The following is a 25,043-nucleotide window of genomic DNA, read 5'->3' as shown; positions in this document are numbered from 1 at the left end:
GCAATACGCCGCATTTATTGAAAATACAACTGTAAACATACGCATTTCATCACACACACACACACAAACACACGTCCTGCAGATGGTTTTACAGTTACCAGTTTGCTGTAGCTCTTGTCAATCTACTGGCCAGTTAGATTGAACACAAGCGAGGAGCTGGGCTCTGTCGGTCGCGATCCCATGATCCGAGGCTTTACAGGACGGAACCCAGAGTCTTATGGCAAAACACCCCAGCTTTAGACTTGTAAATTCCCACTTTTGTTTACGGATTTTGCAGTGTCATTCTGTAATCGTTAGTTCTTAAATGGGCTTAATCTCCGGGTTTTCTGCTGTTATCATTTGGTGGTTTTGTTGGCTTCCCATCTTTAGCTCTTCTTTGTCTTGCATTCAGGGAGCCTGCCTAGTCTCTGAGGTCATCAATGCTGATAACATGTTTAGCGTCGGATATGGTGGATGTTTTCTGATTGTCTCCTGCTGTTTCCAAGTCTCTCACTTCTTCTTGACCATCTGGACATTTGTGATGGCTTTCCACCTTTATTTTGAACTATGCACACATTTCTCACTCTCACCAAACAATTTGATGGAGACTTTCAGACAGGATAACATTTTAGAAAGGATGATATGGTTACTAAAGGGATTACAAAAGAACCTTAGGCAACTTAGTTTCCAATGCAGACAACTTAATTTGTAATGCAGATAAGAAACAAGACCTTAGAGCAAATATCATAATGAAACCTTATCCTAAAACAAAAGGTGACCAGGACTGTTCTGGTCTATTCCTGCCTGAAATCAGCGTCAGACATCAGAATCTGGCTGATGCCTCTTTACCAATGGCCCACGAGGCCGTTCCTTCCTGCTCTCAGAAAGGGTGGCGGGCAGAATATGGTCACATCCTACCATACATCAATCCATTTAATACATGATTATCCCTTCTCTTTCATTATGCAAAATGCAAACATCAAATCCTCCTTCTCTAGGTGCCCTGTAACCCCCATATTCCTCATCTTGTCTTGAATTGTGATATTACACGTAAACCAGGCCATGCAAGGGATCAGGGGAAAGGTGAGGAGCTGTCAAAAGTCACTCTTCTCTCTGTCTAGATCTGTGTCTCCTCAATGCTTATGAAATGACAAGAATTGTTCGGTGTTCACTGAAACATGCTGTAAGTTGTGGGATCAGCCAAAAATTAGCTTCCCCAGAGGTACCAGCAAGGAAGGTCAGCAACCCCCGGGTGGGGTGTGAAACAGCCTATCAAGAGCCATTGCCCAGCAAGGAAGCTCCCATTCAATGATTCACCTGCTAGAAAATCACAGGAACAACACGGATCCACCAAGCGGAGTTAGGTGCCTAAACTCCCGTAACAGCGCATGGGCCACACAGGCACCGTACAATACAACTCCCGAAAGCGAGCTCACTGTGCAGGGAGCCAGCCAAGCCCTTGAATGGGAGAGACTGATGAGGGGGAGGTGTCAGAGCCCGACCCATCTCTCACAGCACTCACCTGGGCTGTGTCCAGCTGCCTAGCGGAGCTCGGGGCGTGAGTACCAACCTCAGGGCAGAGTGTTACACACCAGGGCACACACCCCATGGGGATTGGGAGCTTGATAGTTTGCTTTCACCCACCAAGAGCCAACTCCCCAGGCTCAGCAACAGCCTGAAGAGGGAGTCCCAGACACTCCCCTTGGGCCCTCTGCTCTGTCCTACCACCGAGGCAAGCCTGCCTTTGGGCTCGATCTGTGGCTCAGGGAGGCCTGAGCATGAGCTGGTGCTGCCAGCATAGAATCATAGAATATCAGGGTTGGAAGGGACCTCGGGAGGTCATTTAGTCCAACCCCCTGCTCAAAGCAGGACCAATCACCAATTAAATCATCCCAGCCAGGGCTTTGTCAAGCCTGACCTTAAAAACTTCTAAGGAAGGAGATTCTACCACCTCCCTAGGTAATGCATTCCAGTGTTTCACCACCCTCCTAGGGAAGAAGTTTTTCCTAATATCCAACCTAAACCTCCCCCACTGCAACTTGAGACCATTACTCCTTGTCCTGTCCTCTTCCACCACTGAGAATAGTCTAGAACCATCCTCTCTGGAACCACCTCTCAGGTAGTTGAAAGCAGCTATCAAATCCCCCCTCATTCTTCTCTTCCGCAGACTAAAAAATCCCAGTTCCCTCAGCCTCTCCTCATAACTCATGTGTTCCAGACCCCTAATCATTTTTGTTGCCCTTTGCTGGACTCTTTCCAATTTATCCACATCCTTCTTGTAGTGTGGGGCCCAAAAGTGGACACAGTACTCCAGGTGAGGCCTCACCAATGTCGAATAGATGGGAACGATCACGTCCCTCGATCTGCTCGCTATGCCCCTACTTATACATCCCAAAATGCCATTGGCCTTCTTGGCAACAAGGGCACACTGCTGACTCATATCCAGCTTCTCATCCACTGTCACCCCTAGGTCCTTTTCTGCAGAACTGCTGCCTAGCCATTCGGTCCCTAGTCTGTAGCGGTGCATTGGGCTCTTCCGTCCTAAGTGCAGGACCCTGCACTTATCCTTATTGAACCTCATCAGATTTCTTTTGGCCCAATCCTCCAATTTGTCTAGGTCCCTCTGTATCCTATCCCTGCCCTCCAGCGTATCTACCACACCTCCCAGTTTAGTGTCATCCGCAAATTTGCTGAGAGTGCAATCTACACCATCCTCCAGATCATTTATGAAGATATTGAACAAAACCGGCCCCAGGACCGACCCCTGGGGCACTCCACTTGACACCGGCTGCCAACTAGACATGGAGCCATTGATCACTACCCGTTGAGCCCGACAATCTAGCCAACTTTCTACCCACCTTATAGTGCATTCATCCAGCCCATACTTCTTTAACTTGCTGACAAGAATACTGTGGGAGACCGTGTCAAAAGCTTTGCTAAAGTCAAGAAACAATACATCCACTGCTTTCCCTTCATCCACAGAACCAGTAATCTCATCATAGAATGCGATTAGATGCATCAGGCATGACCTTCCCTTGGTGAATCCATGCTGACTGTTCCTGATCACTTGCCTCCTCATGGAGCAGGTCCTCAAGGAATCAATCCTGAAGCACTTACATGAGAGGAATCACCCCCCACTGCCTGCAAGGGAGGAAGGATTGAACCAGGGTCCCCATGTTTCAGATCAGTGTGTGAAGCACGGTGCTGTGGTGGGGCTCTCTCCCGCGCTCCTGTGGAAGTTGGTTCCCTGAGGCTAAATAAGGAAAGAGCTTGGGCCAGGGGGATTGGATCACCGGGGTTTCCTAATTCTGACCTCTCCGGTGGGTTCCTGCTCTACTGGACAGTGTCATCCAAATAACATTGTTAGAAATCAATCATGAAAAGATGCGGAACGACAGAAATCCAGGGGGTTTCAGGACAGGGAGACCAATTCAGGCAATCAGAACAGCAGATAGGACACATTTTGAGCTCCTATGAGGCTCCAAGCAGACATGTTATAGAGACGGAAAGTGGCCAGGAATCCTTGGAAACTGGGTTAACACTTATCAAAGTATCCGTTTGCGTTACGCTGAGGGAGTTTGGGGGGAGGGTGTAAACTATTTCCCTGAATCAAGTTTCCACTGGCAGCTCAGTCCACCATGTCAGCGAGAGAAGAGCTGTGGTCCCTGGACAATGGGCCCCCTGGGGCCTTTAACACCACAGCCCTGGGGAGGGGGTGCTGAGATGGACCATCCAGTGAGGAACACAAGTTCTTCTACCATCCACCACACCCTCTTTTGGAACGGCTGCTGATGGCTCACCCCAACTGTGGGAACTGTTATCCCCTCTGCCACGCTCTATCTGGGGCTTTTCTCTTCTGCGCCTATCTGGCAGGGCAGCCCCCTGTCTGACCCCCGATCCGCTCCCAGTTTTGTCCCTCTGCCCAACCCTCCCCTCCAGTTTCCCCCCTTCAGGGGGATTTTCCCTGCCTTTGGTTGCAGGGAGCAGATGCTGGTGGTGAGTGTGGGCAGCAACTTGAAGATGTCACTGAGCAGGTGTTAAGAACAGAAGAGCAAAGAACAGCCAGACGGGGTCAGACCAAAGGTCCATCTAGCCCAGTGTCCGTCTGCCGACAGTGGCCAGTGCCAGGTGCCCCAGAGGGAATGAACAGACAGGAATCATGCCGGGATCCATCCCTTGTCACCCCATTCCCAGCTTCTGACAAACAGAGGTTAGGGACACCATCCCTGCCCATCCTGGCTAATCGCCATCAATGGACTGAGCTGTGGCGGTTCAATGATCAGACAGAACACAGCTTTATGCAAGCAAACTGGCTGGTCAGCGGAGATGGGCTGTTCTGCCCCCCCGCCTTCCACCTTCTCCTTTTATTATATTTCTCCCCCCTAAGCATTACACACTGCTACACAAAGGAATGTATGACGTTGATTAATATACTTAGTTACCATCCTTTATCTACTACAATCCTGGTTCTCAGGCCTTGAGCCCAGGCTAAGAAAGCCTCCCACAGTTGCTGTCCAAACAATCAAGTTCTCATGGTTCATATCTAGCCCTTGTCCTTGGATAGAGCAATGTGTGCATTGCTTCTACAAAACAGTCAGGGTGTGCCCTGCCTGCTTCCAGGTGGAATAGCTAAACATGAACCCTTCATCCCCCCCGTTTTTTATTTAATGATATTTGGCCATCTCATGGTAGCCATCAATTTGTTTTGTCATGCTATTTAACTCCCAGACAGACAAGGACATAACCTGGGGAGCTTTCCAGGGTGAAATTTTACAAAGTCTTAACAAGGAAGGAATACATTGTACACAGCAGCAGCAAAAAATAAGCCCAATGATTACAAACACAGAATAACCAAAAAGCTGTCGCAGCCATTCTAGAGAGGGCAGCCAACCTATAAGCCAATTCCAAAAACCCTCAAACCCCAGATCTTGGCGTATGTGTGTTGTAAGACTGGCCAATTCAGCCAGTCTAGTTTCTATGGAGCGACTATTATCAGTTAAATTAAAGCAACACATGTGCTGAAATGTGGAGAAGCCTAGATGGTGTTTCAGGAGCAGAAAATCAATGGCTGCTCTGTTATCTAAAATTGCGTCCCTTAATTCGTGTTGTTCTGTGTTAAGTAAGGCAATAGCCTGGGATGTTGTATTAATTGCCTTTGCTGCAAAGCATGCCAGGTTATTTAAAGTTCTGGCTGAATACATAGCAAGCGCGGGGACCCCAACAATAGAGGCCGCTAAGGCAGTATACTCAGCACGACTAAAAAGCTCAACATCTGCAATACAATCATCTGAAAGGGGTACACTTCTTTTACTACGATTTTGACCAGCAAAAGGCAACATAAGTGTCATTCTACTAAGACAGCAAAGGGTGCCATCACTTAAATTTGCAGGAATATAATTAAAGGTGCGTGAACCGCAAATAAAAAACCATCCTGATGGTAGGATGATATGGCCATAATTATATGAAACATTAACAGCATGGGAACAATTTAAAAGGGGTTGAGAAATTTTTCGACAGCCCAAGGGCACCTTTGTACTAGTGCAGTTAACTACACGTGCACAGGTGACATTGTGAGCCCCGGCCGGGTACGGTGTGTGGAGGGATATAGCCGTGCGAGGCAGAGTATAGTTGGCCGGGCCCCAATTAGCCATGCTAGAGTACTGGGAAGAAAGATTCGCATAAGCAGAGAACAGTGTCTTATTCTCCATCTCCTCAGGGTGATGACATACTGGAATAAGGCATGTACCTAACAAATCTCCGGCTGCTACAGAATTAGATAGAGAAAAGTGGGTAACATTTGCTATTGAAGCCAATCTTTCCCATATATTATATGTCATTCGGGCTCGTAACGGGGGAAGCGCTTCCGAGCCAACCCCTACAGGAAATAGCAGGCACAAAAGGCACACAATCATCACAGAATTAGCAGTGATTTGGGCGAGAATCGCCACAAACAAAGTCTCAGGAGTCTCTGGCTGTTGATCTGCTGCCAGTCTTCGTTGGGCCGCGGCAACCAATGCTTTTACCGTTCCCCATGTCACGGGCTGGTTTGGGACACTACGCCTCCTCCGTTTCCGTCCCGTCGTTGTCGACTCGGGGGGCAACGCGGTCTCCTCCAAGGTCAGCTGAACCTCTGGCATGGGATTCGACAGCCCCTGGTGCCATGCCGTGTTGTTTAAGTGCCGGTCGCACACACCGAGCTGGAACCCACAACGGTCCTGCAGGGAGAGACACAGCAGCATATCCGCGCCCCCAAGTGATTAGAGGTACTGGGCCCAGCCACTGTGGATCGGGCAGCTGACGGTAAAAGACACGCGGTCTTTCCAGTACCTCAGATTTGTGAAAATGCCAATCCGCAGGGGTCTGCTGATCTGCATTCAGTGTTAAATTATTTAAAGTAAACAAGAGGATATGCATTTGTTGTTGAATGTCTCCTAAGGTTCGGAGACGCAGCTCCCCTTGTTTTAATTGTTTATCTAGCAAGGTTTTGAGTGTGCGATTGGCACGTTCAACAATGGCTTGGCCCGTGGAATTATAAGGGATTCCGTGTTTAAGACGGACGTCCCAGCGGGCACAAAAGGTGGAGAGGGCTGCAGAGCAGTAGGCTGGGGCATTATCTGTTTTAATTTGGCAGGGGCGACCCATAACAGAAAAGCAGGCCAGCAAATGGTGAATAACTTTGTTAGTGGCTTCCCCACGTTGATAATGTGGTTTAACAGACATTTTGCAACGGACAATGAATCAGCTTTGCGACAGAGAAAGGCTTCAATCCAACCCGAAAACAGACATATTATAACTAAATTGAATTCATATTTCTGACACTTTGGCATTTGTACAAAATCAAGTTGCCAGTGTAGGAAAGGCCCACAGTTGCTGTCTTAACAATCAAGTTCTCATGGTTCATATCTAGCCCTTGTCCTTGGATAGAGCAATGTGTGCATTGCTTCTACAAAACAGTCAGGGTGTGCCCTGCCTGCTTCCAGGTGGAATAGCTAAACATGAACCCTTCAGTATTTAAAGGCATATTGTTTCTTTGCGCCCAGTTTGCTAAGTGATCTAGATCACTCTGAATCCGTGAACTGTCCTCTCCGTTATTTACCACTCCCTACCACTCCCCCATTTTTATCTCATCTGCCAACTTTATCAGTGATGGTTTTATGTCCTCTGCCAGGTTATTGATTAAAAAAAAGGGGAAAATCTAATTCCTTCCTGCATCTAACACACTTTTCTCCTTTGCTGCTTGAAGCTTCCAGAATGTCTCGGATGCCATCTACATATCTTACTATGTTTACACAGTTGTGTAGTGACCTGATGCTATCAAACAAGTCCATGATGCATTGGTTCCCTCCAAATCATGGGTATTTCAACCCCCAAAGTGACCACATATTCTGTACTAGAAAGCTTCAACCAACATAGACGGTGAGTAAATATCACTACCAAGAAGTTATAGCTGTCTCATGACTTCATTTACAACTGTGCAGCCCCACTGAAGACAGAATAGGGCCTCTTACTTCTCGCTCATGTGGTACTGAGGGTGGATGAAATAGAGAGACAAGGTGAGTGAGACAATATCTTCAATTAGATTATCACACCCACCTTGTCGCTCCAATATCTTGGACCAACATGGCTACAACAGCACTGCATAGAACGGTAGATGAAACAGACAGGCAATGATTTTATATCTATCTAGTTATGCAATGCAAAGCAATGACCCTCAAGCCTCCTTATTATTAATTTTCAACCGTTGACAGTTGGCTTGGTACCGACCAGAGACAACATACGGTAGCCCCTGCTCTGAGGAGCTGATGATCTAAAAGAGAGACACAGAATTGACAGGATGTTTTGGGAAATCACAAGGAGGGAGTATCTTGTTGTGCAGGTGTTTTGTTTTTATTTTATTCTCCTCCTCCCCAGGAAACAGAGGATGCTTTTCATCAGAGGCAGTTACCTACAAATCTTGTGGCCTGGGTCACCATGTGTATAAACCCAGAACTTGTGTGCATATTTATTATCTAACAAGTCACTATCTAGACCAGGAACCCCCACTGGCAGCAAATTCCTCCTGCAGTTCACACATGCACACACAGAGTCAGTTACCTTCACGAGCGGCACCTCACCTTGGTGACGTGAAAAACATCCATTTCCTCCTTATATTGCTCAAGGAGCCATGAGATCTCTTTAAATATCGGATTTTGCGGCTCCTTTTTGTGTAGCAGGAGGCTCATCATGGGACCAAGGGCTTTGATGATGGCCTGCTTGAGCTGCATAGATGAGACACAGAATTTATGTTCCTACGAATTCATTCAATAACTTCCAGTAGGCACACCTTTTCTACTTCTAATGAGTGCAATTTCCTTGTTCCACTGTCGGAACGGTCCTATCCCAATATTTCCTGGTAAAGAACCAGGACTCGTAGGGTTGGAGACAGGATTATATTCTAATGCACCTCACAAGTAGACCAGGTAAAATATTTCCCCAGATTAGTATGCATTCGAGGCCAAATCATCCCTGCTGTAACTCCACTGGGGCTGAATGGACTTAGACCAGGAATAATTAATTAGCCCACTCTTCCGTGTTCATCTGCACATTAGGTGCACAAAACTAGAATCCATGTGCACTGGGTACAGACAGAATTTCCATGATGTGGTGACATTATAAACGTATGGGTTTTCGATGTTTTACATGACAATCTGTTCCATCCAAAAGGACCTACCATTAAATGCCATCATCACAAAGAGTGCCAGACACACAGAATGTAACATCACAATTTCCGCTAAAGGTTTAGAAAGCCAGCAATTCTCACCTCCAGCTCCTCACAGTTCGGCCAGTTGCTGGTCACATGACAATATAAGGGAAGAATTGTATTGCAGAATTGTGATTCACCCATTCTGGGGAATGGGCACTTTCCCCAGTTCGTAAAATATCCATTTACTGCCCTTGAGCATTTTTCCAGAACTGCACGGAAGGAGAGAAGACAGGCAATGTGGAAAGGACATAGTAGTAATGAGGAGAAGTTGCTTTCTCAGAGAAGACACCCAGGCCTATTGTTTACTCCAATTCCATGGCAGCTACTGCTCAGTGCAGGACTAGATGCTGAAATCCCATATCAATTTGGAGCTATTTCTCTTTCCCCCATTCCATTTCTTGTTTCTTAACAGGCTTTTTTCTTTGTACATCTCTCCATCTTTTTTCAATTACCATCATTTGAAGACTCGCGTCCTCTGCAGTTATTATTTATTCAACCTGAACGCTGTATGATTTCATCGTGAGTTACAGTTTGTCTGAAAGATGTTTCGTGCCCCTAACTGCCATTGGCTTTCCTGGGATTTGAAGGTAGTGGGGAGCACTTTGCCCTAAATGTAGGTGTATCTAGTGTCCTTGCTAAGACGAATTAGGGTCCAATCCTGTTCTCCATGAAGTGGATGGCAAAATTCCCATTTCCCTCAAGGGCACAGGATTAACCCCTTACTGAGCATCACCTGAAAAGCAAAGGAAGAGAGAAGTGGAGAAGAAGAGAAGACAGAGAAAGAGGGTGAAAGGAGATGATGATGATGATGATGAAGAAACTAAGGAGAGAGAATGGGTGGAGGAGTGGGAAACAGGGGATTTTTAAATGTACAGTAATGAAATCTGCTCCCTTCACCTCCTCCCCCAGAAGCCTCCTGGCAGAGGGGCAGCTTCAGCCTTTGTGTCTGTTTATTTTAAACGATATGTGTGAGTCATAAAGGGCCTGAACTTACAAATGCTCAGCACCTCCTGCAAAGTAAGGAGCACTCTCAACTTCACTGAGTGCCACGGGGGCCAAGGAACGCAGCACCTGGTGCAATCCAGGGAAGGGAGCACAGTTCAGGGCCTGTTTGCAAGCTTGGTCAGTCACTTAAATCTGTAACAAGACCCCCTAAATATCCATTTGGGGCACCTACAGGAAGTGCTGGCACTTACCACCGCAAAATGCTTGTCTCATCCTGCTGTCCTTGACTAACTCCAGCATGGAGATCATGACGTTCAGGATCATTCCCACAAAAGGGATACACTCAAGAGCTGCAGAGAAAGGCCAGAAGAGAAGGAAGACAGACAATCAGCTGCTCTCTGCCTTCTGACAACACACTTAGAAACACCGTGGGGCAGGATGCTATGGGTTCCGAGGCCATTGGTGCTGCGTAAGCAGAGCAGAATGGCTTTAAAGCAGCCATTGAAAGCCAGTGGGGGGTTCACCCTGAAGAGGGGAATCCTCCACAAGTGTACAGCTGGGCCCCATGCCCAACTCACTCCCAGAGTAAGGAGAGAGAGCACTGGGGCGGGATGGGAAGTGGGGTGGAGAAGAGCTCCACTAGACCTGATCTTCCACTCATTCCCATCCTTAAGGTACTTCACTCAGGGGCATAAGTTAGAGCTTGCACCTCCGGCTGGATGGCTCATGGTCTGGAGGCCAGAACTAGCAACGGCAGTTAATCTTGTGTTTCTGCACACACACACACTCAAACAGAGCTCTGTTTAGCGGTAACATTTTTAGGTAGAGAGACAATCCCCTGTCCTTAAATGAAAAACAATAACCTTGAAAGAAAAGAGGGAAGTGACCGTACCATAGGCGGATGACAGGTTGCCCAACGTAATGAAAATAAACTCTTCAGGCAGCTCCAGACGATACAGCAGCTCGCACATGACATCATTGAAATAGCAGCGTGCCAGAGTCACTAAGGTGTTGCTAGCTGCCACTTTTAGTTCATTTGTTGCTTCCTAAAAACAAAAAACAAAAGAGAGAGACTGAGGTGACTGAAGCCGGTTGCACTAGCCAGAGTTCTTTACATGAGTCAAGTCCTTATTTCTGTGCACAAGTTGTGAATGAACCAACCCAACTTTCTGAGGGTAGAGTCATTCGTCATAAATATTCCTCGAGTCACTTGGCTAAACAGTTTTCGGCCTTTGAGTTGCTTGCAAGCTGCTTCGTTAGCCTATTCACTGTTAGCTACTTGTGGTGGGTGACTGGTCACCACAGTCACATGATATTTTCCCTGCCCTTCCCTGAGGCGGTAAGTGAGACACAGACTGGGCAGCTTCAAGATATTCCGAGAGCTTTCCTGGAATAAACTGTCCCCAAAAAGGAGGCTGACTTCCTTTGGAACAAGAGAGGGATTTTCCCATGGGTTTTCCTGCTGGCAAACTATATTCTAAATCCAATGTTGCTTCTTTTGGAGATAGCTCAGAATCTGTCTGTCTTGGGGCTTTATACTGCCACTTATCACTACAGTATCAGAGTGCCTTCCACATAAAATCAGTATCAATAATGAAATCCTGAGTAGACTTTGGGAAAGACTTGCTCCTTAAGACACCATAGGCCTGTCTCTGGGTCTGAGATCATGTGTCTCAGGTCCTGATCCTGCAAAGCACTTAAGCACATGTGTAACTGTCAGCATGTGAGTTGTCCCATCTTATGCATGTGCACAAGTGCTGTCTAGGACCTGGGCTTTGGTCTGGAGGAAGGTGTGGACCTCTAACAGAAGAATACATTTTCATTTTAGTATATAGTTTATCCCCCAAAAAGAGAGTTTGAAGAGTTAAAGCGTTGGATCCTTTGACTGGTATCTCGGGAGAACTAACTTACCTGAGTCTCTCTCACGTGGTTGGAGGCTAGTGTTATTATTTTCTCCAGAAGCCTTCTCTCCAGGCCCTGGGTGTCCTGCTGTAAGACTTTCTCCAGGGCCCAGTAAATGTCAACTCTGCTTTGCTGGGGACAAAACATAAAGGAGAAGAATTGGGAAAAGTTTTTGTTGCCGACCAGACAGTAATTTGGCTAATAAGCCCCTGCTTTAATTGGCGGCTTAATTGGCGTAAAACGTGCCCTGCCCTCCACACACACCGCATTCAGCAGCGCTTCAGAAGCAGCCGAGCAAGTGACATCGTTTAATCTTCCTGGAGAGACAAGAGCCAGAGGAAGCGCCCTTCACTGCCCCCTTCTCTAGTTTCATTTATTCAGCACAAACAATAAAAATGAGCACCTTGCCCTTGCTCTAGCCGCTCCAGGCAGAATTTGCAAATGTGGAATAGAAAATACCCAACTCCTGCAGTAAGTCCTCAACAGCTTCCAAGGGCAATGAGCTCAGTCGTGAGGTCCACACAGACAGTATCACACTCAAAGGTGTCTTTTATGCGGCCCATCAGTGTAGAACTTCACAGATGAGACTAACTATGGAGGAGCTGTAGGATCAGTTGGGACCCAGAAAAAATAAAGCGGGATACAGAGAAATGAAAAGCCTGAGGAGAGAACAAGATTCATTTCAGAAAACTGCAAACTAGCACCTCTGGAAAGGAGGTAGAAGTAACTGACATAGTGGGAGGGAGAAAAGTGGGAAGCAACAAGTGCCCTGGGGGTGACAGTGGAAAACAAAGTCAACAGGTATATGCAAGGTGTGATGGCTACCACAAAGAGCCAGGTGGGTTGGGTCTTTTACACACAGGGCTCATGGCACAAAGCAGGAAGACAACAGTTCCTCTCTGTTCAGCTGAGCTGTGACTGCAGCTGGAGGAGTGCCTTTTCTAGCACCACATTCCCAGAGAGATCAACAAATGGGAAGTCATTCCTGGGAGAGCAAAAAAGAATGCAGGGGGCTGGCAGAAGTGACTTCTGGATAGAGCCCTGCAACCTGACCCAAATCCTAGGGGACCGGACCACAGGCGTCCGGGTCAGGTTGGGTGAGAAAACAACTGGATCCTCTTGGGGTGGGGTCAGATCGGCTCTCCTCCTTTAGCCCCTGGGATCGGCACAACCGTGACTGCGTGTTCCTGCCAGCCCCACCTCCTTCCTGCGCTGCCCGCGCTGTGGAGCGAGGATGCCGAGGAGTCACAGCATCTCCCACTCTCTCTGTAGCACAGACCCAGCGCAGCAGGGGCCATGTCAGAGGATGGAGCCATTGCTGCTCACAGTGGCCGCTGCACCAGCCCCATGAGCAGGATGCAGCGGCAGGATCCGGTCTGGGGGGAAGGGTTGGGACCAGGATGGAAAATGATTCAGCCTCTCAGGGTGAGGTGAGTGGGCCGGGGGCCAGTTCAGGTTGGGCCCGAGCAGACCCCTACTTCTTCAGACAGACAGAAAGAGCTGTCTGTGTCCGATGCGGCCAAGGGATGACTCGGAGGGAGAGAGGATAATACCATACAACTACCTGGAGGGTGTGAACACCAAGGAGGGAGAGGAATTTTTTAGAATAATACATTTCAGTAAAAGTAGGAGTAACGGGAGTAAGCTAAAAAAGGACATTCAATTTAGACTTTGCTAACAGGAAAAATGCCCCAACTGTGAGACAGGGCTATTAGGTTATGACATAGTCTTCCTAGGAAAGAGGTGGAAGTTCAGCCTTTAGGGGCTTTTCAAATTAGTTTGGCCAAAACAGTTGAAAATGGCTGCTGGGAATGCTCTTGCATTAGCAGGGAAATGGACTGGATGATCCAATAGGTCTTTTCCATCTCGGTCTCCTGTGAGTCTAGACATCTGTGTGACCTGCATGCCAAGGTCATAACCCACTTTGGAATGTTCAAAGCCAATCAGATCTCTGAATGGGAGAGGTTAGGGGGTCAGACGGGGTCTGCATCAGATCTCTTGATTGGCAAAACGTTCCAGTGGTTCTGCTTTAAAAGGCATGCTTCTGCAAAGTGCAATCATAACAGACAGCTCCGCTGGGGAGATGCCCCTTCCATTCATTTTTAAATGTAAGGAGGATTTTTTTAATTGAAAATTGTCACTGAGAACTTATCAATACATAAGAACTACATAATTCAAGTAATTCAAGTAATTAATCAAATGAATTAACATAATTAATCACTCTCCTTACAGTGAGTATGATAACTCCCATTTTTTCATGTTCTGTGTGTATATAAATCTCCTCACTGTATTTTCCAGTGAATGCATCCAATGAAGTGAGCTGTAGCTCATGAAAGCTTAAGCTCAAATAAATTGGTTAGTCTCTAAGGTGCCACAAGTCCTCCTTTTCTTTTTATAATTAATCAAGTAATTCAAATAATTAAAGGAGTCGGAGGCCAAGACAAGCAGTTCAGTTGGTCTCCTAGTACTTTAATGGAAACTAAAATGCCTTCTTCGTTGGCCCTTAATAGAGAAATGGACTTTGTCGGATGCAAGTGTTAATCAATGGAAAAAAGGGGTCTGAATATTCAACCCTGGGGGAATTCTGCACTACTGCACATGTGCAAAATTAATGAGCCCCGCATATTTTTATTTTTTTGCACAGTAAAAAGCTTCTGCTGAAATGCACCTGCCGTTCTATCTCATGCCCACCAAAGGGTGCTGTGGCAATAGAACAAAGCAGCAACTCCCTATCAGCAAGGAAGAGAGAGAGCCTGTCTTCTTCACAGCAGGCCAGGTCAGCAGACAGGGGCTATGGGGAGACAGACAGTGTGGGATGCTGGGGTGGGGTCAGTCAGGGGCTCATAAGGGCTAGTGGGGGAGGACAGACTGGGGCAGGGGCTGAATGGGAGTGGAGGCACAGAGTTAGAGGAGGAGGGAGGTTCAGGGCCCCATAGTGATGCGGGAGGAGGTGCAGAGCTACATAAGGACAGGGGGTGGTTGGCTGGGGGCACAGAGACACATGGGGACAGGGGGAGGGGGTACAGGGACACATTGTTAGGATATAGATGTTCAGGCCTGTCTGTAAAGGCCTATAATCTAAGCATTTAGGTGTATTCTTATCACTTGGCTAGTTATAGAGGTATAAAAGAAAGAATCAAAATCACTGTCTGCCAGTGTAAGGTCCTTCTCTTACTGGGACAGTCTGAGGCCCTGTGCTTAGGCTAAGGCCTTTGGCTAAGCAGCAGAGGCAGCCATAAGCTGGGAAGTGACAGGTCACCTCCTCACATTCCCAACTAGTCACATTGAAAGAAGGTGCTATTGGGCTGTTAGGAACACAATCCTGTCCTGATAATGCCTATCGCCTCCAGAGAAAGGGAAGGGCCTAGACGATGTAAAAGGAAACTTAGTTTGATAGCATCCTGTCTGGCAAGAACTCACTTATCACTAGCAGGGATGTGAAATCCTCATTTCTGGGTTTGTTCTATCACTGTAGTCCCCATTTCCCCATTGTTTGTCTGTATAATCTCTGTCTGGTTCTGTGATTGTTTCTCTCTGCTGTATAATTAATTTTGCTGGGTGTAAACTAATTAAGGTGGTGGGATATAAATGGTTAAATAATCCTGTTACAATATGTTAGGAATGGTTAGTTAAATTTCAGGAAAATGATTGGTTAAGGTATAGCTAAGCAAAACTCGAGTTTTACTATATAGTCTGCAGTCAATCAGGAAGTGAGGGGGTGGGTGTGTGGGTGGGGGAAATGGGAACAGGGAATTGGGGTGGGGAAATTGGAATCATGTTTTGCTGAAGGGGGAAATGGGAACAGGGAATGGGGGTGGGGAAATTGGAATCATATTTGGCTAAGGGCAGGAATGGGAACAGGGACACAGCTGTAAGGCTCTGTGGTGTCAGAGCTGGGAAGGGGGACACTAAGGAAGGAAACTGGAATCATGCTTGCTGGAAGTTCACCCAATAAACATTGAATTGTTTGCACCTTTGGACTTCGGGTATTGTTGCTCTCTGTTCATGCGAGAAGGACCAGGGAAGTAAGTGGATGAGGGAATAAGCCCCCTAACACACATGGGGATGGGGGGAGTGGGTTTCTGAGTGGGGGTGGAGGGACACATGTGAACAGGGGGTGCAAGGACCCATGAGTGTGCAGGAACACATGGTTACAGGGGCAGATGTGCCTTACTGAATGGGAAAGGTTAGGGGTCAGACAGGGTCTGCATGGGGGGAGCTGCCTAACAATTCCTCCCCGCCCCTCCCAAAAAAACTGTTCCATACTTTTCCCACCCATACCCAGCAACGCTCCAAGTTCACACCCAGGCTCCTTCCCAGCAATTTACTTCCCTCTCCCTCAGCTCCTCCATTACCCTTGACTCTACCAAGCCTTTGCACTGCGCCTAAGGGGTGCAAGAAATATGGTTCTGTATTGAGTTTAAATGAATTATTACTCAGACTTCTCTATTAACATGCATAGTAAGGAATTGGTTTGTCAAAAAACATTTCCTGAATCCTTTTTGTTGTCTGTATTCATACAGAAATACTTGCTGACAGGTATTTTGAAATAAATAACCAAAAATAAGGTTAACGGGTGTAATTATATTGTATTATTTTGACAAACAAAATATGCAGAATTTTGCAGCACTTCTAAAATATTGTACACATCATTTTTATTTTTTTGTTGCAGAATTCCCCCAGTAGAAACTATATAGATAAGGGTCCCTTCAATGCTATAATTTCAATAATATGTTATCATAATAAAGGAGTGTTGGCTAGGATTTAGAGCAGGGAGTCAGTTCACTTGGGTTTTATTCACATTCTTTGACTAACTTGCTAAGTGGTGTTGAGCAAATTACTTAATTCTCTGTGACACAAGTCATCCGTAAATGGGGATAATGCTTCCCATTCTCACAAGGGTGCTATGAGTCTTAATTCATTAGTATTAGGGAAGTGCTTTGAGATTTTTGGACGAAGATGCCAAAGAAGGGCAAAGTATTATTCGAAGAGATTACTGCTAGTCTGATCATGTACTTTTACTGTCTACAGCCCATGTACTCCACTGTGTGTAAAAGGACAATGCTCTCTTTATGGAGCATTATATCATCCTGATCTGTAAGAACAGCATTTTGCACGATGAGTTTATGCCTGAGGACAGAAGGGCGAATACTGATTCTACTGATGGTGCGCCAGGCCAAGTTCTACACTGAATTACCCCCGTGCAGTCCCCTGTACCCCCATGAAGTCAGGCAGAATTTGGTGTGGACACCTGGAAAGCGGATGTAATTTCATGAAACTGCCCTACCTCATCCTTTTGCAGTTTCTCAAGCAGAACTGTCAGAACGATAGCCAGCTTGGTCTCGGCTATAAAGGCAATCCTGAGGGCAATTTTGCCCTTATCTTGGTCATCCATATGTGCCAGGAGGGAAACAACCTCATTATAAACACCTGAAATTAAATATAAGGATTCGGCTGGTTACCACTGATAGTAGAAATTGGTGCTGGCCTCTTTAATTCACTATCCAGTAAAGATTCTGCAGGAGCCCAAACACTGTGAGAAGTAGACCTGGGAATCCTGGAAATCCTCTTCCTTCCTCCTCATGACCAGGTTTGTTTGCTGAACTACCCAGTGTGCTTGGGGGGGAAATCATAATGAAGCAAATTTGCTCCTTTCAAGTAGATCCCCACGTAAAATAATCTTCCTTTCCCTCTTTACTGTCAATTGATGAGTTTTGATAGCATACAGAGTAATAATTTAACTCTAAGCCAAGAAATAGAGCTAAAGCTAAGCACATGCTTAAGAGTTTTGCTTAGTCAGGGCCTCATTTTCAAAAATCCTGAGCACCCAGATGTACCTATTGCCTATGCTGGGAACTTTTGGGGCTTGGTATCTCTTGAAAATCAGGCCAATTTTGTAGACCTCTGTATGAATTTAGAAGCCTAACTTTAGGCCCCTTGTTTTGAAGAAAGCCTTTAATCTTATGTTATGGTAGTTTAAATACTTGCAGAGAAGACTCATGGAACGGAGTTCATCCAGTTCATAGAATATCAGGGTTGGAAGGGACCTCAGGAGATCATCTAGTCCGACCCCCTGCTCAAAGCAGGAGCAATCCCCAAGTTTTGGACCAGATCCCTAAATGGCCCCCTCAAGGATTGAACTCACAACCCTGGGTTTAGCAGGCCAATGCTCAAACCCCACTGAGCTATCCCTGTACAGTTGCCTGTAGAGGTCATAAAGGAATTCCCCCGCCCCCCCCACCCCCATGCACAATTGGCGAGGTGTATGCTTTGAGTGGGTTGGGGTGGGTCCCTCCAACCTTCATCTGAAGCATCAGGGATTGACCATAGCAGGAGATGGGACACCTGGTAGGGTGGACCAGTGCTCTAAGATGGTTCAGAGAATCTGTTTCCTTAGCTGTCCTGCTCACATGCTCAGGGTCCAACTGATCTCCAGAGTTGTGGGTGGGAAGGAATTTCCCCCTGGTCAGATTGGCAGGGCCTTTTGAGTGGGAGGATGGGGCACTGATCACCTGCTAGGATAATCTGAGTATATCTGACCTAATCAATTCTCGACCATGGCAAGGGCCTCAGGCATTTGTTGAACCTCAGTCTCTCCTGTCCTCTGCCGATGGCACACAACAGTTTTGTCTCCTAAAGACTGAAATGTTTTCATCCAAGACAAGTTTTGGGGTTCAGTGTAGGGTTGCTAGGTGAAATTTTGTGGCCTGTGAAATACAGGAAGTCAGACTAGATGATCTAATGGTCCCTTCTGGCCTTAAACTCTAGGAAACAATGAAATAGCTGGTGTATTAAAAAAATCAGGATTTGATCTCCCATGCATCTCTTCGCTCTGGGCAGAAATTCTCCAGGAAACTTAATATTTCACAAGAAATCTGAAATGCCATGTTTATCTGTCTCCATTGTAACAGCATTCCAAGCATGAAGGAGGAACTAACAAGATTTCCCCTTCCCAGGAAAGACAGCTTGAGGTTAGGTGATTGCCCATCCGCCATGCAAATTGCATCCTTCAGTTGTAACACCCAGATGCAAACGGAATCATAACTGTAACCTACACTGCCCATCTGTGTGGGATGAGGAGCACTAGTGTTGCTAAGAAATGTGACCCCATGCTTTGTTCTCTTGCATTTAAGATATTAGCAGAGTTTCATTTAGACAGCTAGAGGAGAAGTCCTTCTGCATTTTTTGTTCTAATTTCCCCTATCTCTGATGGAGTTGGCTCCATGGATGCAGAAGGCACAAAATGAGGACCCATAACAAACATAAAACAACTGGGAGAAAAGAAGGAAGACCTCCCCCATAACATTCCCTAGAAACTCAGATTCTCAGGAAAGTTTCCAAGTCCAGAGGCTGTAGGCCAACTCCTCAACTGGTGTAAATCAATACAGCTACAAGGAAGTCAACAGAGGGACACTGGTTTACAGCAGCTGAGGTTCTGCTCATACAAATGGAGAACATTACAGCTAATCTGTATGCCTATGCTTTCTAAATGTGTGTGTGTGAATATAGAATGGATATAGAGAATACAATGTTGACCCTTACCTCTGTCGGTTACCTCCCGCTCACTCACAAATTTATTCATGTTTTAATCTTTCCTCAACACTTCCTCCAGTCCTTTCTCCAAAGAGCTCCAGTACTGATAGGCCGCTGGCCTCTCAGGCTGTCCTGTCCTGTCCAGGATAGCCAGTTCAGATTATGCAAGCACTATTATGACATCCCTGTGACTGTGGCATAGCACATAAACTGCTGCTGACCAGGTCAGTGCTGTGATGACATGGACAAGATCCTCAAAGGTATTTAGGCTCCTAACTCGCACTGAAATCAGTAGATATGAGGAACCTAAATACATTTCAATATCTGGGCCCATCCATGTACGCAGTCCAATAGGTGGCTAAATTTGCTCCAGTGTAGAATTTCTCATTCGCTCTAAATCATTTTGAAGTTTGGTTCCGTCCCTCTCTCAGTTTGCCACACTTCCCAAGATTGGTTTTACTGGAAAATCTGCTCCTGGTTGAATTGATAGAAAATAAAAGAACCGAACAAAGAAAGAGAAGAAACTGCCTTGGAGAATGCACAGTAACACTTGAGTGTGGGTGGTTGGTTTCCTTTGCTTTTTAATTCGGTTGATTAAAAAGCTTGATGAAATCTTATTGGACTGCATTACAAATATTGATTTTTATATTGTATTACAATGAATTGAAATTTATTCTTAATTTCCATGTCCCGCCAAACAAATCAACTAAATTATTTTTTGTTGTGTTTAATACAGTGCGGTGTCATATGTATGGCCATAGGTAGAGCCCACACTTGATTTTGGAGATTATGTTATGTTATGTTTAAAGCATTCAGAGTGATGACACTCTTTGCAGTATACCATGTGGGAAAAGAATTCCAATTACATGTGTCCTTTGCTATGTATAACAGATTTTGTGCCTTAGCCTTTCTGATTTTGCCCTTACACAGACATGCTATTCTTTTGTACTCCTCCTTAGTAATTCGTCCATGTTTCCCCATTTTGTAGGATTTCTTTTTGATTTTCAGGTCATTACAAAACTTCTGATGGAGCCATTGGCCTCTTACTGTTCTTCCTCTCTTTCCTTTGCATTGGCAGTTGTGCCTTTAATATTGTCTCCTGGAGAAACTGCCAGCTTTCCTGAACTCCTTTAGGCCTCCGACTTTTTCCCCAGGGGTCGCTACCTACCAGTTCTCTGAGGATGTTCAAGTCTGCTTTTGGCAGCCCTTCTCCTGTCATTCTCACTCCTTCGAATCATGAAATCTGTCCTTCATGATCCCTTTCACCCAAATCACCTTCCACCTTCACATTCACCACCAGATCCTCCCTGCTGGTCAGAATCACGTCTAAAATGGCTGTCCCCCCGCTGACTCCCTCCATTTTCTGAAACAAAGCATTGTCCCCAGTACATTCCAGGAACTTCTTGGGTAATTTGGGGTTTTACCATATTCCTTTTTCAGCAGCTGTCTGGGTAGGTAAAGTCCCCCATTACGATCAGGATTTGTGTTTTGCATATTTCTGTTGTTTGTTCTAGAAATGCCTCCTCTCCCTCCTCTTCCTGATTTGGAGGTCTGTAATAGACCCCTACCAGGACCTCACCCCTGTTTATTCCCTCTTTTATCTTTACTCAGAGACTTTCAACTGGTCTGCTTCTCACCTCCTTCTGACCTCAGAACAGGTTTACAATGCAATATGTCCTCTCTTTTTTCCTGCCTGTCCTTCCTCAACAAGCTATAGCCCTCTATACCAATAGTCCAGTCATGAGAGTTATCCCATCAAGTATCCGTGATGCAGTTAAGCTCAGTTAAGATTTGTGTACTAAAACTCCCAGTTCTTACTGTTTATTCCCCATTATTATTCCTCCTTGCTTGTGTGTACAGACATCTAAGATGTTAAGTAGATGCCCCCATGGATTTCCCTCTTGTTTCTCCTATAATTCTACTGCAATTTTCCACATCTACTTCTCCCCACACAGCTAGCCCTCTATTAAGACCACCTTTTTTTACCTGGTGGCTTTTTTCACCTGCCCCCTCTGAACTTAGTTTTAAGCTCTTCTCCTAAGGTTGGTGAGTCAGTGCATGAAGAGGTTCTTCTCCTTCTTGGTCAGACGGACCCCATCTCTTCCCAGCAAACCTCCTTCCTGCAATAGCATCCCATGGTAGAGGAAGTCAAACCCCCCCAGAGACCCATCTTCATAACCCTATTCTGTGGGCATGCCTACCATTGAGTGTGTATTGAGCAGAAAGAACACTCAGTGCAGGAGACAAGGGGACTGAGTTAAACTGCAGATGTCAGGTTCACATACTTCCATTTTCCGTGACTAATCTCTTAAGCTAGTGGGGATGGCCACGGTATAAAAATATTTCTGGAGATCAGCATGTGATTATTTGTATTGCAGTACCGCCTCACAGTCACAGCCACAGAGCAGGATCCCATTGCGCTAGGAACTGTACAAAAAGAGAACAAGATGGTCCTTAACTGTCATTAAGTAACACATATTAACAGCACAACAAACAGACAAGAGGATAATAAAGCAAGCAAAAAAGCCCCCTTTGACCAGGTACCAGCAGATAACTAATATAGTGCTACCTATTTCGGGAACTTTCTTCCTGAGTCAGGGTCTGATGTGACTCAGCCCCTGTTCCATGCCATTGTGTAAAGTAGGGACTCGTACATTTGCACAAGATGGAAAGTATACAGTGGCACACAGTTGAGGCCTACTCCATTTTTAGTACATAAACAGCAGGCCACTCTGCAAGAAGCTAAGGGCATGGTCAGCACAGAGAGTTTGCCTGTCTCTGTGCTGGTGTTCTGCACCCCTCACTGTCTACACCTGGCTCCATAAAGTTGGGCCTTTCAAAAATGCAGCATCAGGTAGGAGCACAGGTAATTGTAAGAATGCTTGCTCATTGCAGCTGTTAACATCCGGGCAAGGCATCCACATATAAGTCCACTACGGACGGACCAGTGATGGGAAGAGTGTTCACGCATGTGACAAGTAACACCATGAACTATGTAATGCCACAGAACAAATTAAGATCAAGAACAGAACAGTATGTGTGGCAAACCCATGACAAACACTGTGCAGGCATCAAGGAGCTCATAAATTAGCACATCATCACCCAAACACTGCCTCAGCTTGTCTTAGAGCTTGGGCAACAGTAGACCCTCAAAAGGAGGAGGCCACAGCTTTACACCGGTGGTCACTGTGATGTTAACTGGCTGCATTTGACAAGAGCTGGATCATAGGTTGACTTTGAGTGTATTTACAGGGGGCAAGCCTTGTGCACACACACAAATAGTGTTCTGCAGCAGTGCAAGCTGAGCTGCAGCAATGAGCAGCGGGATCCTGCTTGGGCTCGTAATTCATACACTTCTCTCACTAATGAGGATCAACAGATCAACCCATACTGAATGCAGCTTCACAATATACCATCACTTAAAACACATTACCGTCAGAGAGGATGATAAATATTTCATTTAGACACATTTTGTACAAGGCCCAAAATGACTGAGGATGCAAGAAAACAAAGCTGGTAAATACAGAAAATGCATTTGTTATAAATATAAAGGGAAGGGTAAACCCCTTTAAAATCCCTCCTGGCCAGAGGAAAAATCCTCTCACCTGTAAAGGGTTAAGAAGCTAAAGGTAACCTCGTTGGCACCTGACCAAAATGACCAATGAGGAGACAAGATACTTTCAAAAGCTGGGAGGAGGGAGAAAAAACAAAGGGTCTGTGTCTGTCTGTATACTGCTTGTGCTGGGGACAGAATAGGAATGGAGTCTTAGAACTTTTAGTAAGTAATCTAGCTAGGTATGTGTTAGATTATGATTTCTTTAAATGGCTGAGAAAGGAACTGTGCTGAATAGAATGACTATTCTTGTCTGTGTGTCTTTTTTGTAACTTTAGGTTTTGCCTAGAGGAATTCTCTATGTTGTGAATCTAATTACCCTGTAAGGTATCTACCATCCTGATTTTACAGAGGTGATTCCTTTACTTCTATTAAAAGTCTTCTTGTAAGAAAACTGAATGCTTTTTCATTGTTCTAAGATCCAAGGGTGTGGGTCTGTGGTCACCTATGCAAATTGGTGAGGATTTTACCACACCTTCTCCAGGAAGTGGGGTGCAAGGGTTGGGAGGATTTTGGGGGGAAAGACGTGTCCAAACAATGTTTCCCAGTAAACCCAGTTAAAGTTTGGTGGTGGCAGTGGAAATTCCAAGGGCAAAGGTTAAAATTAATTTGTACCTTGGGGAAGTTTTAACCTAAGCTGGTAAAAGTAAGCAGAGGTTTTCATGCAGGTCCCCACATCTGTACCCTAGAGTTCAGAGTGGGGAAGGAACCTTGACAGCATTACTGAAAAAACAGCTGCAGATTGACTCCTGCTAGCAAGAAACTTCTGTACAATGTACAGTAAGATATTAGGCTTAACCCAACGCAGGGCTGGCTGAATTAAAGTCAGTCAAAGTTTTGCCTGAGTAGGGTATGAGGCCCAGCTCCTCAAAGGTCTTTAGACTCCCAACTTCCACTGAAATCAGTGGAAGCTAGGAGCCTAAATACCTACTGTAAAATTTGACCCAATAACAACAATAATAATAATTTGCATTTATGGAGAGATTTTCTTCTTCAAAGCATTTTACACACATGTTTTCTAACTCTCTGCTTCAAATAAAAGCCATTATTGACAGACAATTATATTTTTCCCTCACAGCACAGATCAATAGGCGAGTGAAGAGAACACAGTTTATTAATGGGATTTTAAGCAGGTTCTCTTATGGAAAAAAAATTAAAGATCCAGCACTCAAAAGATGACTCTGCTTAGCTGTGTGCCTTGTGGCTTAAAGCAGAATTCCAAGAACATTACTTCACTTTTTGAAAGCATTTCTCAATTAATGACAGCTCAAAATATCCGCTTCCACCTAGTGGTGTGGGTTTGCATAACATGTGTTGTTTGTATTCCCTGTTTTTGATATCTTTGCCTAAAAGATAAAATACATCAGAATCTACTGAGACAATTCACACTTCTGCACAAAGCCACAACAGCACTAAGAATGTATATATTTGTTAGCAAATAGGATCATTAGGGAGAAGGAAAAGGATAATCTCAGAAAGAGGCTCTCTCTTTCTCCTTCACTTTATTCTATATAGGTTTTTATACTGTTCTCACCAATGAAGTATCTGAGCAGCTTCCTCTAGTACATTAATAATATGACTCACATCTGTCATGGTAATATCTTTTATTGGACTAACTTCTGTTGGTGAAAGGACTGCACAGAGTTCTCCTTCAGGTCCTTGAATGGTTATTTCTTTTACCAACAGAAGTTGGTCCAACAGAAGATATTACCTCAGCTAGGGTGACCAGATGTCCTAATTTTATAGGGACAGTCCAGATATTCGGGGTTTAGGCGCCTATCAATCCCACCCCACCCCCATCACGATTTTTCATACTTACTATCTGGTCACCCTATCCCTCACCCACCTTGTCTCTCTAATATCCTCGGAATGAGATGGGAGTGTGTTCTCCTGTCACAGACTGTCCCCTGAGAAAGCTCTATCTACTGCACAGACAAGCCTCATCCTAGTAGAAAACTTCATGGTGCCTGAGAAATAGGCCCTGTCAGCCACAACCCTAATCCCAGGGATTTACCTGATATTTTAGATATACTGGGCCCTGGCTACTGAGCCCCTGGAAGAGAAGGACTGCGACCTGGAACCTGACTTGATGTGTTCACGTTGCAGAAGTATGTACACAGTGTCTGAAGGCAAACAACACTTCAATGGTCACTGAATGAGGGGCCTGTGGAAAAAAAGAGTACAATTGTGCAATTAAAGACTGTGTCAAAAGGCACGTGCACAGTACTCAGACTCCCTGAATCCTGGCATTTCCGAACTTTCCATTGCTCAGTTTTACAAACTTACTAATTGTTATTTTAATGCAGATTTTTATATATTTGTTGGGCG

At 45.5% G+C, this 25,043-nt stretch overlaps 1 protein-coding gene across 1 annotated transcript in view; it reads right to left on the bottom strand.

The window, feature by feature from the left end:
• LOC140904587 (butyrophilin subfamily 2 member A2-like) overlaps positions 1 to 25,043 on the bottom strand; it is a 629,317-nt gene that overhangs the window by 560,391 nt on the left and 43,883 nt on the right. The gene's annotated exons all lie outside the window — the stretch shown is intronic.

This window comes from Lepidochelys kempii, unplaced genomic scaffold (genome assembly GCF_965140265.1).
Source record: "Lepidochelys kempii isolate rLepKem1 unplaced genomic scaffold, rLepKem1.hap2 scaffold_36, whole genome shotgun sequence".
Lineage (NCBI taxonomy): Eukaryota > Metazoa > Chordata > Testudines > Cheloniidae > Lepidochelys > Lepidochelys kempii.
The sequence above is the reverse complement of the archived record's forward strand: the minus strand, read 5'-3'. Positions and strand labels throughout refer to the sequence as shown.